This window comes from Melanotaenia boesemani, chromosome 20 (genome assembly GCF_017639745.1).
Source record: "Melanotaenia boesemani isolate fMelBoe1 chromosome 20, fMelBoe1.pri, whole genome shotgun sequence".
Lineage (NCBI taxonomy): Eukaryota > Metazoa > Chordata > Actinopteri > Atheriniformes > Melanotaeniidae > Melanotaenia > Melanotaenia boesemani.
In genome coordinates this window covers 30,457,737-30,470,449 of record NC_055701.1, presented here as the reverse complement: position 1 = coordinate 30,470,449, position 12,713 = coordinate 30,457,737, and the positions used below count along the sequence as shown (strand labels likewise).

Here is a 12,713-nt window from a genome sequence, read left to right as displayed (position 1 = left end):
ACATCTGCAGGATCACATTCATCTCTGATCCCTCCTCATTCCTCATCCTCTGCATGCTGAGACAGCACTGAGGTGTCCAGTGGGTTTATACACTGCAGGGCTTAATGCTCAGTTCGGATTTTTTTGTGAAATCCGATTTTTTTTGAGAGTCCGTTCACATTTCCAATTAAATGCGACTTGTAGGTGATCTTCTGTTTGAACCATATGCGCACCAAAAGTGTCCCGCATGCGTAGAAGACACAACGATGTGACAGTGAGCGTGTGACGTCTTCGTGTTTGCGGAAGTAAACATGGACGATAACAGCAGTGTTACAATTTTTACTTTTTTATCCAACCGTAGCCAGCACAATTTCAATGGCATCATTTTAAAGAAGAGATTGCAATAGAGGAGAGCTAGATTTTTGGCCATGGCATTTTGTGGAGCAGTGGCAGCCACGTCTGTACAGAGAAACGTGGGTAAGGAGTCGCAGTCAGGAGTGGTGGGAGATTGATGTGTGGGCCTTTCCAGATAAGAGTTTATAAACAATGATGTGTATGACGTGTAGGTCGGATTAATGCGACCTGGCCGTTCAGACTGAAGTCGCATGGCAAAAGATCATGTTTGAACGGATGTAGGACCACATATCCAAGTGGCCTGGGTTGCATTTGAAAAAATCGGATCTGTCGTTCAGATTGTCATGAAAAGATCAGATACAGGTCGCATAGGGGTCAAAAAATCGGATTTGGGTCACTTCAGCCTGCAGTGTGAACGTAGCCTAAGAGATGTTTTGGTTCAGGTGTGTGTGTTTTTGGTTCTTTGGTTGTTGTTGCGATACAAATTGTTGTTGTCTTGGTTATTTTTTAGGAACTCCTGATTGTCAGCTTAGTTTACCTGTAAAAGCTGTAGGAAATTCTGCTGTGTTTCTGTACAGGTGTAGCAGCAGTGGTGTTAGGTTGGACTGAAGCTCGTTGTTTCTGTCTGCTGAATCTTTGCCTATTCTTCCTTTTTTTGACTCTCCTTTTTACGTCTCTCCATTTCTGTCTTTTTGTGTATTTTTTTTCTTTTTTCTGTCCCTTCCAGTCAGGTCTAGCAAGATTACACAAATTCCATAATACTTAACAAATAAGAATAAACTATATATTTACACAGATAAAGAAAAAATGACATTATAGAGGAGCCTTATACCCATAAAGCTCCTCTTGATTAAGCAAATTTGTTCTGCACAACACAGCAGCCAGAACATCATTCTGCCGCCAGAGGTGAACCTCTGTGGGCCCCTGAGCAAGGCCCTTAACCCTCCGACGGCTCCCCAGGCAACAGAAAAAGGGTAGCTCACTGCTCCTGGTGTAACTAATGATGGGTATAAACAGAAGACTAATTTTGGTGTGTTTTCACAAGATATGTATTGACAAAATATTATTTCTTCTTCTAAGCTAGCCTGACCTGAAATGAACCAGCTGTTGCTTATTTTCTCAAAGAAATTTCACACAGACATTTTACTGGTTTTCATCTTTAGCTCTGCATGTCTGATATTTTTATTCTATCAACAGAAATCTGACAGTGCCATACATTTTATACCAGAGCCTAGAAATAATGCAAGAATTTCCTCAAAGTTATCTAACAGCCTGATAAATTGACCTGTGGTCAGATCTCATTACAACCACCACATTTCTTACAATCCCAGTTAAATTGCTATTTGAAAATCCTTACACATCCCTAATCCATGCCAGCGCTTAAAATCAGATAATTAGAACCTCAGATGAAGAACAACACGTCTTTACCAATTCAACAAAAACGAAATCAAAACAGAAAGTTTGTTGTAACTCTGACTGTGGTTTCAGAAGTTTAGTTGAGGTGTTTTTGTTGAAAACAGCCTATGTTGGCTGGAAATGTGCAGATGAGTGTGATGACACTGAACCATTCAGTAAATAAGCTAAAATGAGCTGCTGATCAGTGAGAACATCAGAGGAATCATAAATTACAGACACATGATTATCATTAAAAAACAGAAACTGTTGTCTTTAGTGAGCATATTCACTTTATTCTGACAGACGTTCAGGCTTCATGCGGTCTGCTGCTGTGAAACCCCAAATATCCCATTTTCACAGATTTTTCCTGTTAAAGTGATTCTTACTGATGAAGAGTGGTTAGCATTTTCCCAGTGATGAGACTTGAAATTTTTACTGACAAAGAGAAAGCTGCAGAGTTAATAAGGTCTCCTGATGCTCTCAATGCAACAGCCAGGAAAGAGCCAACATCTGCACTTTTTCTGAAGGTAATTTATCTCTTAGACGGCTAAAGTAGTAAACAAAGAGGAAAGCCAGTTACATAATAGGAGCTTTGGTGCCTGGAGGCTTGGTGTATTAGGACTGTAAATTCCTGACCACATCACGCTCTGGTCCACACGTGCTGATGCGTCTGTAAATTCTCCATCTACCTGTTAACACACTGTTGTGATCATTCCACAGGTGAGGACCTAATGGCCTGAGAGGTTATAATGACTTGTTGGCTGAAGTTACAGGGTTACACATTAGAAAATACACTCACATGTCCACCTTTTCACTTCATGTTTACACTAATATCTAATCAGCCAATCACATGGCAGCATCTAGTTACGTAGACATGGTGAAGGTGACTTGCTAAAGTTCAAACTGAGCATCAGAATAACGAAGGAATGGCGTTTAAGTGACTTTGAACGTGGCATTATGGTTGTTGGTCTGAGTATTTACTGGGATTTTCACCCACAGCCAGAGAATGGTCTGAAGAAGAGAAAATATCCAGCGAGCAGTAGTTGTCTGGACCAGGTCTGGTTGACGTCAGCAGAGAATGTGCAGACTGGTTGGAGATGATAGCAAGGCAACAGGAAATCAAATAAACACTGTTTCCAGTCTGCAGGATACTACACCTTACTATTTTATGTAAAGCCCTTTAAACAAAACAACAATGCAGACCAAAGTGTGGCACAGTAAAGCCTAGGATTAAACTTGCCCGGACTGGCCTACAGGAGAGGTGGGACAATTCCTGGTGGCCTGGACCCAAAAGTAACCTGACTGGCTGGCTTGTAAAAAATAATGAAAAAAATCACAATGCATTACATTGGTGAAACTGATTGGTCTGCCTACACTGACACCTGTGCACAGACTAAATCAGTTGTCACTAATAATGGCGAGTGCTCAAAATGATGGTAATATTTTTAATATTAAATCGAGCATAGCCTACGGAGAAGGAACAGCTGAGATGCAGAGATATGTGGTGGAGAGATGGACTCGGGATAAAACGATGACAGAAGAGGACAGACAAGGAGGAGGCAAGTGTCAGAAAATTTAGGATATTTTCAAATCAACATCAGTGACATTGCATGATTCACTGTTTAACAACAAGTGATGGAGGAGAGATGGCTGGTGTGTTACACTGAGGTGTGTTACAAAGTAGCTGGGTTACATGGGAGGCATTTTACACGGAGGTGTGTAACACGGAGGTAAATTACACTGAGGTCTGTTACATGCTGCAGACTTTTATCTGAACATAGTATGATGAGATTCTCCATGTAGCTGTAATACTGACCCTGGTTCTACTGGCTCTGTATTACGGAAAACAAAGCTGCAGGTTCACTATGAGATCTATAAAGAGAGACTGAGGATTTCTAATCTGGAGCTGAGAAATTCAGACCATCTTTCTTTCTGACATCATTGCTAAGAACAGCAATAAAGCTCGAGCCTTGTTCATTATTGTTGACAGGCTAACTGATCCTCTTGGGTCTGTAACCCAGAACTTCTATCCAACCGGGCCTGGAATGAGTTTGCTTCTTTCTTTACTGACTACATCCAGAAAACCAGGCAGTCAGTCAGTGCTTCCATGCCAGGGGAGGACATATGTCCCTGTGTCCACTCAGAGACATGAACACCAGGACACACTTTTCTCCAGTCAGTCCTAAAAACCTGGATGAGATCCTTGTCCATCTGAAAACCACCACTTGCTATCTTGACGCCCTGCCAACCTGGTTTTTAAGAATGTTTCAGGATGCATGGCCTTAGATATCTTCCAGGTTGTAAACACTTCTCTGCTTTCAGGCGTCTTCACTCAGACCTAAAAACAGCCAGCATCAAGCCACTACTGAAAAAGAAAAACCTGGACTCGTCCCTCATGAGCAGCTACAGGCCGATATTAGATAGGAACTACTTTGTGTCTATAGGTAACTATAAACCTGAGCGAACCTAAAAACCTGTGGAGTTCCCCAAGGCTCCATCCTGGAGCCACTGCTGTTCAACATCTACATGTTGCCACTCGCTCACATTATGGAAACAACTAAACATGTTACCACAGTTATGCTGATGACACACACATCTACATAACCATCTCACCAGGAGACAACAGTCCGATCCAGACTCTGATCACCTGCATGGATCAGATTAAAGATCGGATGGGCCAGAACTTCCTTCAGTTAAATAAAGACTAAACTGAAATAATAGTTTTTGGAGCCAAAGAAGAAAAATTAAAAGTCAGTTCTTAGCTTCACAAAGCAAAGTTTAAAACTACCAACCAAGACAGAAACCTGGGAGTAGTCCTGGACTTAGATGTTGATTTTAGCAGTTATATTAAGACAGTTGTGAAGTCGGCCTGTTATCACTTAAATCCTAGAGCTCCAGTCCTCACTAAGACCAGGAAAGTAGATCGTAGAACTTCAATCCTCAGATCTGTAGACTGCAGTGACGGCTCATGAAAAATTTTTGGTGGGGCTAATGTGACAATACATGTCTCTGCCTAGTCCAGTATATAGGAATTCAAATCAAAAGTCAGATGATTGTAACAGTAATGATTTAATCTCCTCAAAATCACCATTGTCACAGATAAAGTAACAGAAAAAATTTTAAGTGTTTAATATATGCATGCTTTAGAAAGAAATAGTATCAAATACAATAACTCAACAACAATGAAAGGGTATGATCAGCTGGATCTTTATAAATCAACAGTGTGTGATTGAGTGAAGCCTGGTACACACATAAGGATATTTGGACTGTATTTGTCCCGATTTTGCCTCCTCCCGACCTCGGACGGCAAACGCCCGATCATCGTGAGATTTCCCTGTCCAATTATCATATGGTCTGTGGTGTGTTATGAGCCGACTTGTCCTGATAATCCGCTCCGAAACGGGTCGTAGCTGACAATTTGGAACAGTGAATATGTAAAATTTCAATGCTGATTTCTGAGGAATGCAGACAACACTTACATTCTGACTGTGTGGGTGGTGACGTGGTGCGGAATGTAGCCAATCAGAGAGTGAGCAGACTGGGGAGCAAGGACGTAAACAAAGTCCCTGTTCACGCCGTCTCCAGTCTGTTATTTTTTTCAGTTCTGGCTTTGTCTGTTAACAATAGTCCCAAGACCACCATCATTCCCTCGTCCTACATCCCTTCCATGCTGTGTGTTGTGTTTTTCGATTATTACTGTTTATTTCTGTTAATGTTGATGATTATAACGGACAATTAAGGAAAACCCCAAATTCACCTGCAAGTTACCGTATTTGAGCATTAGGCTACATAGTTTATTCAAAGAGAATTAACATTTGGATAACACTGTGCACAGGTGGATAGCTTACCTGATAGCCTGCATGCTGTCAATAAATCTCTGGACGATTCCTGAAATGTAGACAGAATCGATTTTTCTTCTCTGCAGCTGGTTATCATGTCCACATGTGGCATTATTTTGTGAAAGAGGGCCAGGAAAAAACAGAAATCCTCATCTTCACGCATTCTCACGTAGCCGCCAGCTTCTCTCTTTGTAGGGCCATCAAATTCAGCTCTGTTCTGGATGGTCTCAAAACACTTCAACAGATGGGCCTTGTGTTCATACACTGTGTTAACAGCGCAACTGTTGAAGTTCCAGTGTGTTGCTGATTAACTTGGAAGACGATGTGCCACCACCTCATCAAGCACTGCGGTTCTCTATATGTGTGTGTATAGGTATGTTGCTTTTGATTTGTGATTTTGAAATTTAATAAACAAATTGAGGGGAAAAAAAAGACAGTTGCATTTTTAAAGTGATCGTTCAAGTCCAGGTCAAGGGACGCCATTAAATCTACTAAACCTCTGAAAATTCCAGGGTTTTCAGAAGTATCCCTTTCATCATGCCCCCGCAATGCGCCCCCTGTGGGCTGGCCGCCACTGGTATGCTGGCATAGAACTGTCTAGCAAAGAACTGACGTCAAACTCCTGCTGTTAGTTTACAAAGACCTGAATGGTTTAGGACCAGAATCCATTTAGGATCTTCTGGTTGGTTATGATATACACATAAACAGCCTTACTGCTGTAATAATGACCCTGGTACTAGTGCTGTAATACTGACCCTGGTACTACTGCTATAATACTGATACAGGTACTACTGTTTTAATAATGATGCTGGTACTACTGCTGTATTACTGACCCTAGTACTACTGCTGTAAAAAAGACCCTGGTACTACCGCAGTAATACTGACCATGGTTCTACTCAGAATCAGAATCAGAATACTTTATTAATTCCTTTGGAATTCTTCAGGGAAATTTGTGTTTCCTGTACAACCCATCCAAGACTAGACAATAACAACATATAACACAAACAGGATCAGGCATACTGAGGCAGCAGCTGTTTCTACAGCGCTCCTTTGTCTTATGTAGCATATGTGTTGCAGATGCTGGTAATGATGGTGATAACACAAGGTTTGGGCTAGTGATCAGAGATCTAAATTCAGCTCAGGGAGGATAGGAATTGCATTTAAGAACACATGTAGTCAAGATGTGGTGCAAAAAGTGAAATATATTAAAGTTGAAAAGTATATACAATATTTACACAGTGCACTCATATAAACCAGTTCATTGTTCCAAGAAACACAAAGATTTAAACAGTATTTTCAGAAGGGTTCAGGCTAAAGGAATTAAGGAATTTATCCAAGTCCAAATAATGCAGCTAATGTGTGTGGAGGAGAGCAGGCTGTAGCTCCTCCTACTGCACTCAAGTTGATGAGATAAATCTTGGGCTGTAGTCTCTAGATGCTTCAGGCTTGAGGCCTAGTGGTAGCTCGCCATCCAAGTAATAGAACAAAGACAAGGGTAAAGAGGAACCTGGCCTGTATAACCAGGACCACAAATTAATACTGTCATTTAGTATTAGCAAGTGTAAATATTTTTAGCATAAATATTCATATCACTTAATTGACATTAACATATTCATAATCTACATGTACATGATTAACCATAAAACTGTTTGAAATGATCACAATATAAATTTACAAACACTAAATCATCAATGGAGTACTCTTAAATCAGCGTTCATTAATATGATTCAATGTTGCACCAGAATACAATGCACAAACATATCACAGTAACTGGTATTTAACCAATCAACCAATGGAATATCGGTTTTAAAGACTAAAAGCTTGTAACCAGGTCATTTGTTTAAACCAATGAAACAGACATTCAGCTAATGTAGCGGTTAGCATATGCTCACAAATACAATGAAAGTCTATGGGAAGCAGAAACGCAGCTAGCGCCCGCGCTAAGCTAACGCTCCCAACACCACACCAAACAATAGGCATTAGCTTAAACATTAGCCACAAACAATGACACTCACCAGTTCCCATTTGGTTCTATACAGAACACAGACATGGTTTCTTACAGTAGGTAGGTAGAGGTATCTATGAACTGAGAACATACCAGTAAGTAAGGTGAATATTGTCATTGGAAAAGGACGACTTTTAGAGTGGATTATGTATTTACCTGCAGCAGCTCCAAAACATTGTCCAGCCCTCTCACAAACAGTGAGCGGCGGCATGTTTATTGAACCTACCCCAGGAGACACGCAAAGTCTCGCGGCAAATCCCGTGCATAATCTCGTGGTAATTCATACTTAGTGCATGAAGCTGAACAATGAGAAGACGCACAAAGAAGAGAACAAAGCCTAAAAACGGCTGGGTTACACTTAGATATAGGTGAAAGGTAACATTAGGGGAGTAAGATGTAGCCGGAGAGGATGAAACAAAAGGCATCTCCACACTGGGCCTAAGGGCCCATTATTGAGATACAAAAAAACACTCCTCAGTACATAAAGAACATAACTCAGACATTCACAACATCAGAAACACGTGGGGGGGGGGGGGTCTCCCGTCGCAGCAAGTGCAGACGCAGCTGAGCGCGTCCAATCAACCTGCCGCCCGGGAGTGGAGGGTGAGGGGGAAAAGGTACAACCCAGGCAGTGAATCATGGGGAGGTGTATCTGTAGTGGTGTACTTGAGTGTGGTGCGTGTGTGTGCGTAGAAGTGAGCATGTGAACTTTGTCCCAATTCTCCATCTCCAGTCTCTGCCACCTGATGATAGTGGGCATTCTTGGGAGCTGATCCAGGTTAAAGTTCATCGCCTGTGAGGAGGGTGGGGGGAGAGTGGGGGGACTGAGCATCCGTCAACATAACATTCCAGGGAGCTTTTTAACCAGCCATCCAAGGCCAGTACAGGGAGCCAAATTTGATAACAGAATTTGTTTTGGTTCAGGCCAGAGCTGTTTCATCTGCCTTGAGTCTATCAGTGGTCCCACTGGCGACTCCAATCATCCGAATTGTGGGTCAATTTCCATCCAGCCGAGCTGACAACTTCTCCAAGTTGGTGACCACCTTACGTACAAGCTCAGAAATTGCAACCAGTTTGCCATCCAGAGCTTGAATAGCCTCCAGTTTACGATTTAGCTCCTGCAACGCCAAAGTCTAATTGTTCATAGCTCGGCACACACCGGCACAGAAATCCGGCAGCTTGCCAGTGACCGCCGACAGTGTCCGAATTTTGCGATATGCCAGGAAACCTCCCGCTCCAAACAGCAGAAACCCAGTTATCATGAATCCGAATGTATAGATGTCTTCAGCGTCCTCGACAGAAAGGATCGATAGACACATGACTTTCCACACTCCCCAGGAATCCATCACATATCCAGCCGAAAACGTTCCGCCAGGACAAGCAGGCTCCCCTACACCTGTTTTCCGGTTTGAATAAACTTGGTCGATTGCATTTAGGGACCAACTGATCAAATCCATTTTCAAGATTTGAGTTTCGGAAAGAAATGCAGAGAGAGGCTGAGAAAGATGACAGGACAGTAGCAGGGCAGAGTGGGAGAGGGAGGGAGAAGAAAAGCGTCTGCCTCAGTTGAGAGCCGTAATACTGATCCTGGTACTGCTGTTGTAACACTGATCCTTGTACTACTTCTGTAATAATGATCCTGATACTACCACTGTAATAATGGCCCTGTTACTACTTGCTGTAATACTGACCCTGGTTCTACTGCTGTAATACTGACCCTGGTACTACTGCTGTAAAAAAGACCCTGGTACTACAGTAGTAATACTGACCATGGTACTACTGCTGTAATACTGATCCTGGTACTACTTCTGTAATAATGATCCTGATACTACCACTGTAATAATGACCCTGTTACTACTTGCTGTAATACTGACCCTGGTTCTACTGCTGTAATAATGACCCTGGTACTAATTTTGTAATAATGCCCCTGTTACTACTTGCTGTAATACTGACCTTGGTTCTACTGCTGTAATAATGACCCTGGTACTAATTCTGTAATAATGCCCCTGTTACTACTTTCTGTAATAATGACACTGGTGCTACCTCTGCAATAATAATCCTGGTAATACTACTACTGGTACTACTACTGCTGTAATAATAATGATCCTGGTACTACTGCTGTAATACTGACCCTGGTACTACCACTGTAATACTGATCCTGGTACTTCTGCTTTAGTACTGATTCTGGTACTATTGCTGTAATAATGACCCTAGTACTACTGCTGTAATACTGACTCTGGTACTACCACTGTAGTACTGATCCTGGTATGACCGCTGTAGTACTGACCATGGTACTACTGCTGTAACACTGAGCCTGGTACTATCTTGTTTTCTTTATTCTTTTTTTCTATTTTAATGCTGCCGTGGCTTGTTGCTGTGCTGTTACACCTCCCCTCAGCCCAAACATAAAAGCTACTGGTTATTCCAACCCACATACTGGGGCTCTATATGGGGCCTCCTGGAATCAGAGATAAAATTTGTGACATACTTAATGAGCTTGAGAGGCGGGTTAGTGACGCTGACGCTGTAAGTGACCTAGATTCTGTGAGATGGTAGATTTAAACCAGGCACACTCAAACATTCATTCATTCAATTTTATTTTCACCAGTCCCAAAATGAGGATTCACCTGGAGCTATTTCACCATTTGGGAATGACTCAACAAACATTCTGATGTCTATAGATAAGAAACTAAGTAGTTTAGACTATTTTTATTTAGTATTATTTTGAGTGTGGTGAAGATTCTCCACAAAGAGTTCCAGGCATTACATGAATCGCTGGAATTCAACCAGAAGCAGGTGGAAACCCTGGCTGCAGAGAACGGCAGCCTCAGAGAGTTGGTAAAATCCCTCACCGAGATGTTGACCCGACTTTGAGGAACGAGGACGATAAGAGAAACCGTGATTAATCTGCAGGTGAAGTATCAGGGTCATGAACCGAAGAGGATGAACTGAAGGGGACGAACCGAAGGAGACAAACTTTGGCATAAGCGACCAATATCCGAGAGAGATCCTGGATTGGCGAAGAGTTCTGTTTCCCATCAGGAGGAAATCCATCACCGATGGCACTTGTGCTGTCCTCATGGTGGATAAATAATTTATTAATGGAGAGTTGTACCGCAACCTGAACATCACACCGTGGTTCTTCTGACATTTTGGTATGAGCTTTAATCTTCCTGTATTCTCTCTAGATCATGTCAATGCATAAAACTGCCATAAAGATCACTTAGTTAAGAGTAAATCCACTGATGTCTCCACTATACTGCTCTCACCATGGATATGTTTTTAATTTGTTGCCTTTGGCACTGTCACTCTTTTCACTTTTCGTCTTTCCGACCCTTTCACGGTTAAGGGTAATCCCATTGTCATATTAATGCAAACCGTGGCGCACGCACACACTTGAACATCCGGCCCAGCTTGCTGACACACATCAGCACTGTGCACAATTCACACAAACACACACAACAAACACATGTATGATGGAACAACACACGCATACATGCAGACATTTAATATACAGATCCATGTCAGACCCATGAGCATGGAGCTGGTACAAGAGAAAGGAGGTTAAAAAAAGATTTTCAGTCAGCTACAGGAGATGAAGGCAGACATCATCCTCTAACAGGAAACTCATTTATCAAACTAGACAATAAATCTTCTTCCAACAGCCCAGTTTCCACATGTGTACTCAGCTTGTTATAATTCTTGGCAAAGAGGAGCAGCCACTCTTATTAAAAGAAAGTTAAACTCTGACATTGATAACTCAAGCACAGATCCAGAACGCAGATTTATAATAGTTACATTATCTACTCAAAATGTTAAACTATGTATTGCAAATATGATACAAAGTTGGGAGCATGGAATTGTGCAAAATCTCTTGGCATGCTGAAGCACTCAAAGTTCCTTTCACTGGAACTAAGGGGCAAAGCCTAGCCCCTGAAAAACAACCCCAAACCATAATTCCCCCTCCACCAAACTTTACACTTGGCATAATCCAGTCAGACAAGTGAATGGTGAAGCATGATTCGTCACTTCAGACAACACATCTCCACTGATCCAGAGTCCAGTGATGGTGTTCTCTACACTACTTCATCTTACACTTAGCATTGCTTCTGGTGATGCACAGCATCGATCAGTCTGCATGCATGGTGCTTTATTTTTATACACCTGTGGCAATGGAAGTGATCGGAACACCTGATTTCAGTTATTTGGATGGGTAAAGGAATATTTTATGGGGTTTAGGGTTAGTTAAAAAAAATGTTATATAACCTAACATCTCAAGTACATGAGATCAGATCTGTTTTAAACAATTAACCATTGTTTAAATAATTGTTTGAACATGTATGTGTTTGACAATGTTTCATTTCTGTTTTTAACCCATTCCACAAACTGAAATACATTTGGTCAACTTCTAGTTTTTGTCAACATGCAGCTCCCCCACAGTTCATACTTGCATTCTCTGACCTGAAACAACCCCTGGATACAGTCTCAATGTCTTGTTCTATGCTTTTATTTCAAAGAAGCAAATCTCAATTGAGATGGTGGAGGAGGAAAGAAAAAGGCTTTTAAAACTAAAGACATGCATTCAGTTTTTGGAATTTCTCTAAATTTTTATTAGAGATGATGGTGTTAAATCTTCAGAGGGACCTTACTGCACACAAAATGCCTCACCTCTGTCTGTTACTTAACAAAACTACTTGAGAAAATCCACTGAAACCTTTTCCACATCTGTGTGCATGACAAGTCTGTGATTTTAAAATGTACTTTGCTCACATAAATCAAACAAACTGTTTGAGAAGGTTAATCGTCAATCTGAAACTTGTCCAGCTAAATCAATTCAACAGCTTCAGAAAATGTGTAGTTCATCCGGTAAAATTTAAGAAAAAGCTTGAAGGGGAAATAGCTAAAAAGAAGTTAGATGAGAAATAGATCACATCTTACTCAAATCTTTAAAAACAAAATGTTATTTGATCCTCACATTGATCTAAGGTTTGAATTCATCTAATTAAACACTTAGCATTTATTTGGATTGATTCCACACAATCCCTGGATTTCGAGGCAGGGTTGTAACACTGCTGTTATTCAGAAAACTGGCTGCGGCTCTTAAGCTCAGTTCTAACAACAAGCATAAATGATGCCCAAAG

The 12,713-nt window shown here is 41.4% G+C and overlaps 1 protein-coding gene across 1 annotated transcript in view; it reads right to left on the bottom strand.

The window, feature by feature from the left end:
* kcnh5b (potassium voltage-gated channel, subfamily H (eag-related), member 5b) overlaps positions 1–12,713 on the bottom strand; it is a 319,850-nt gene that overhangs the window by 33,754 nt on the left and 273,383 nt on the right. The gene's annotated exons all lie outside the window — the stretch shown is intronic.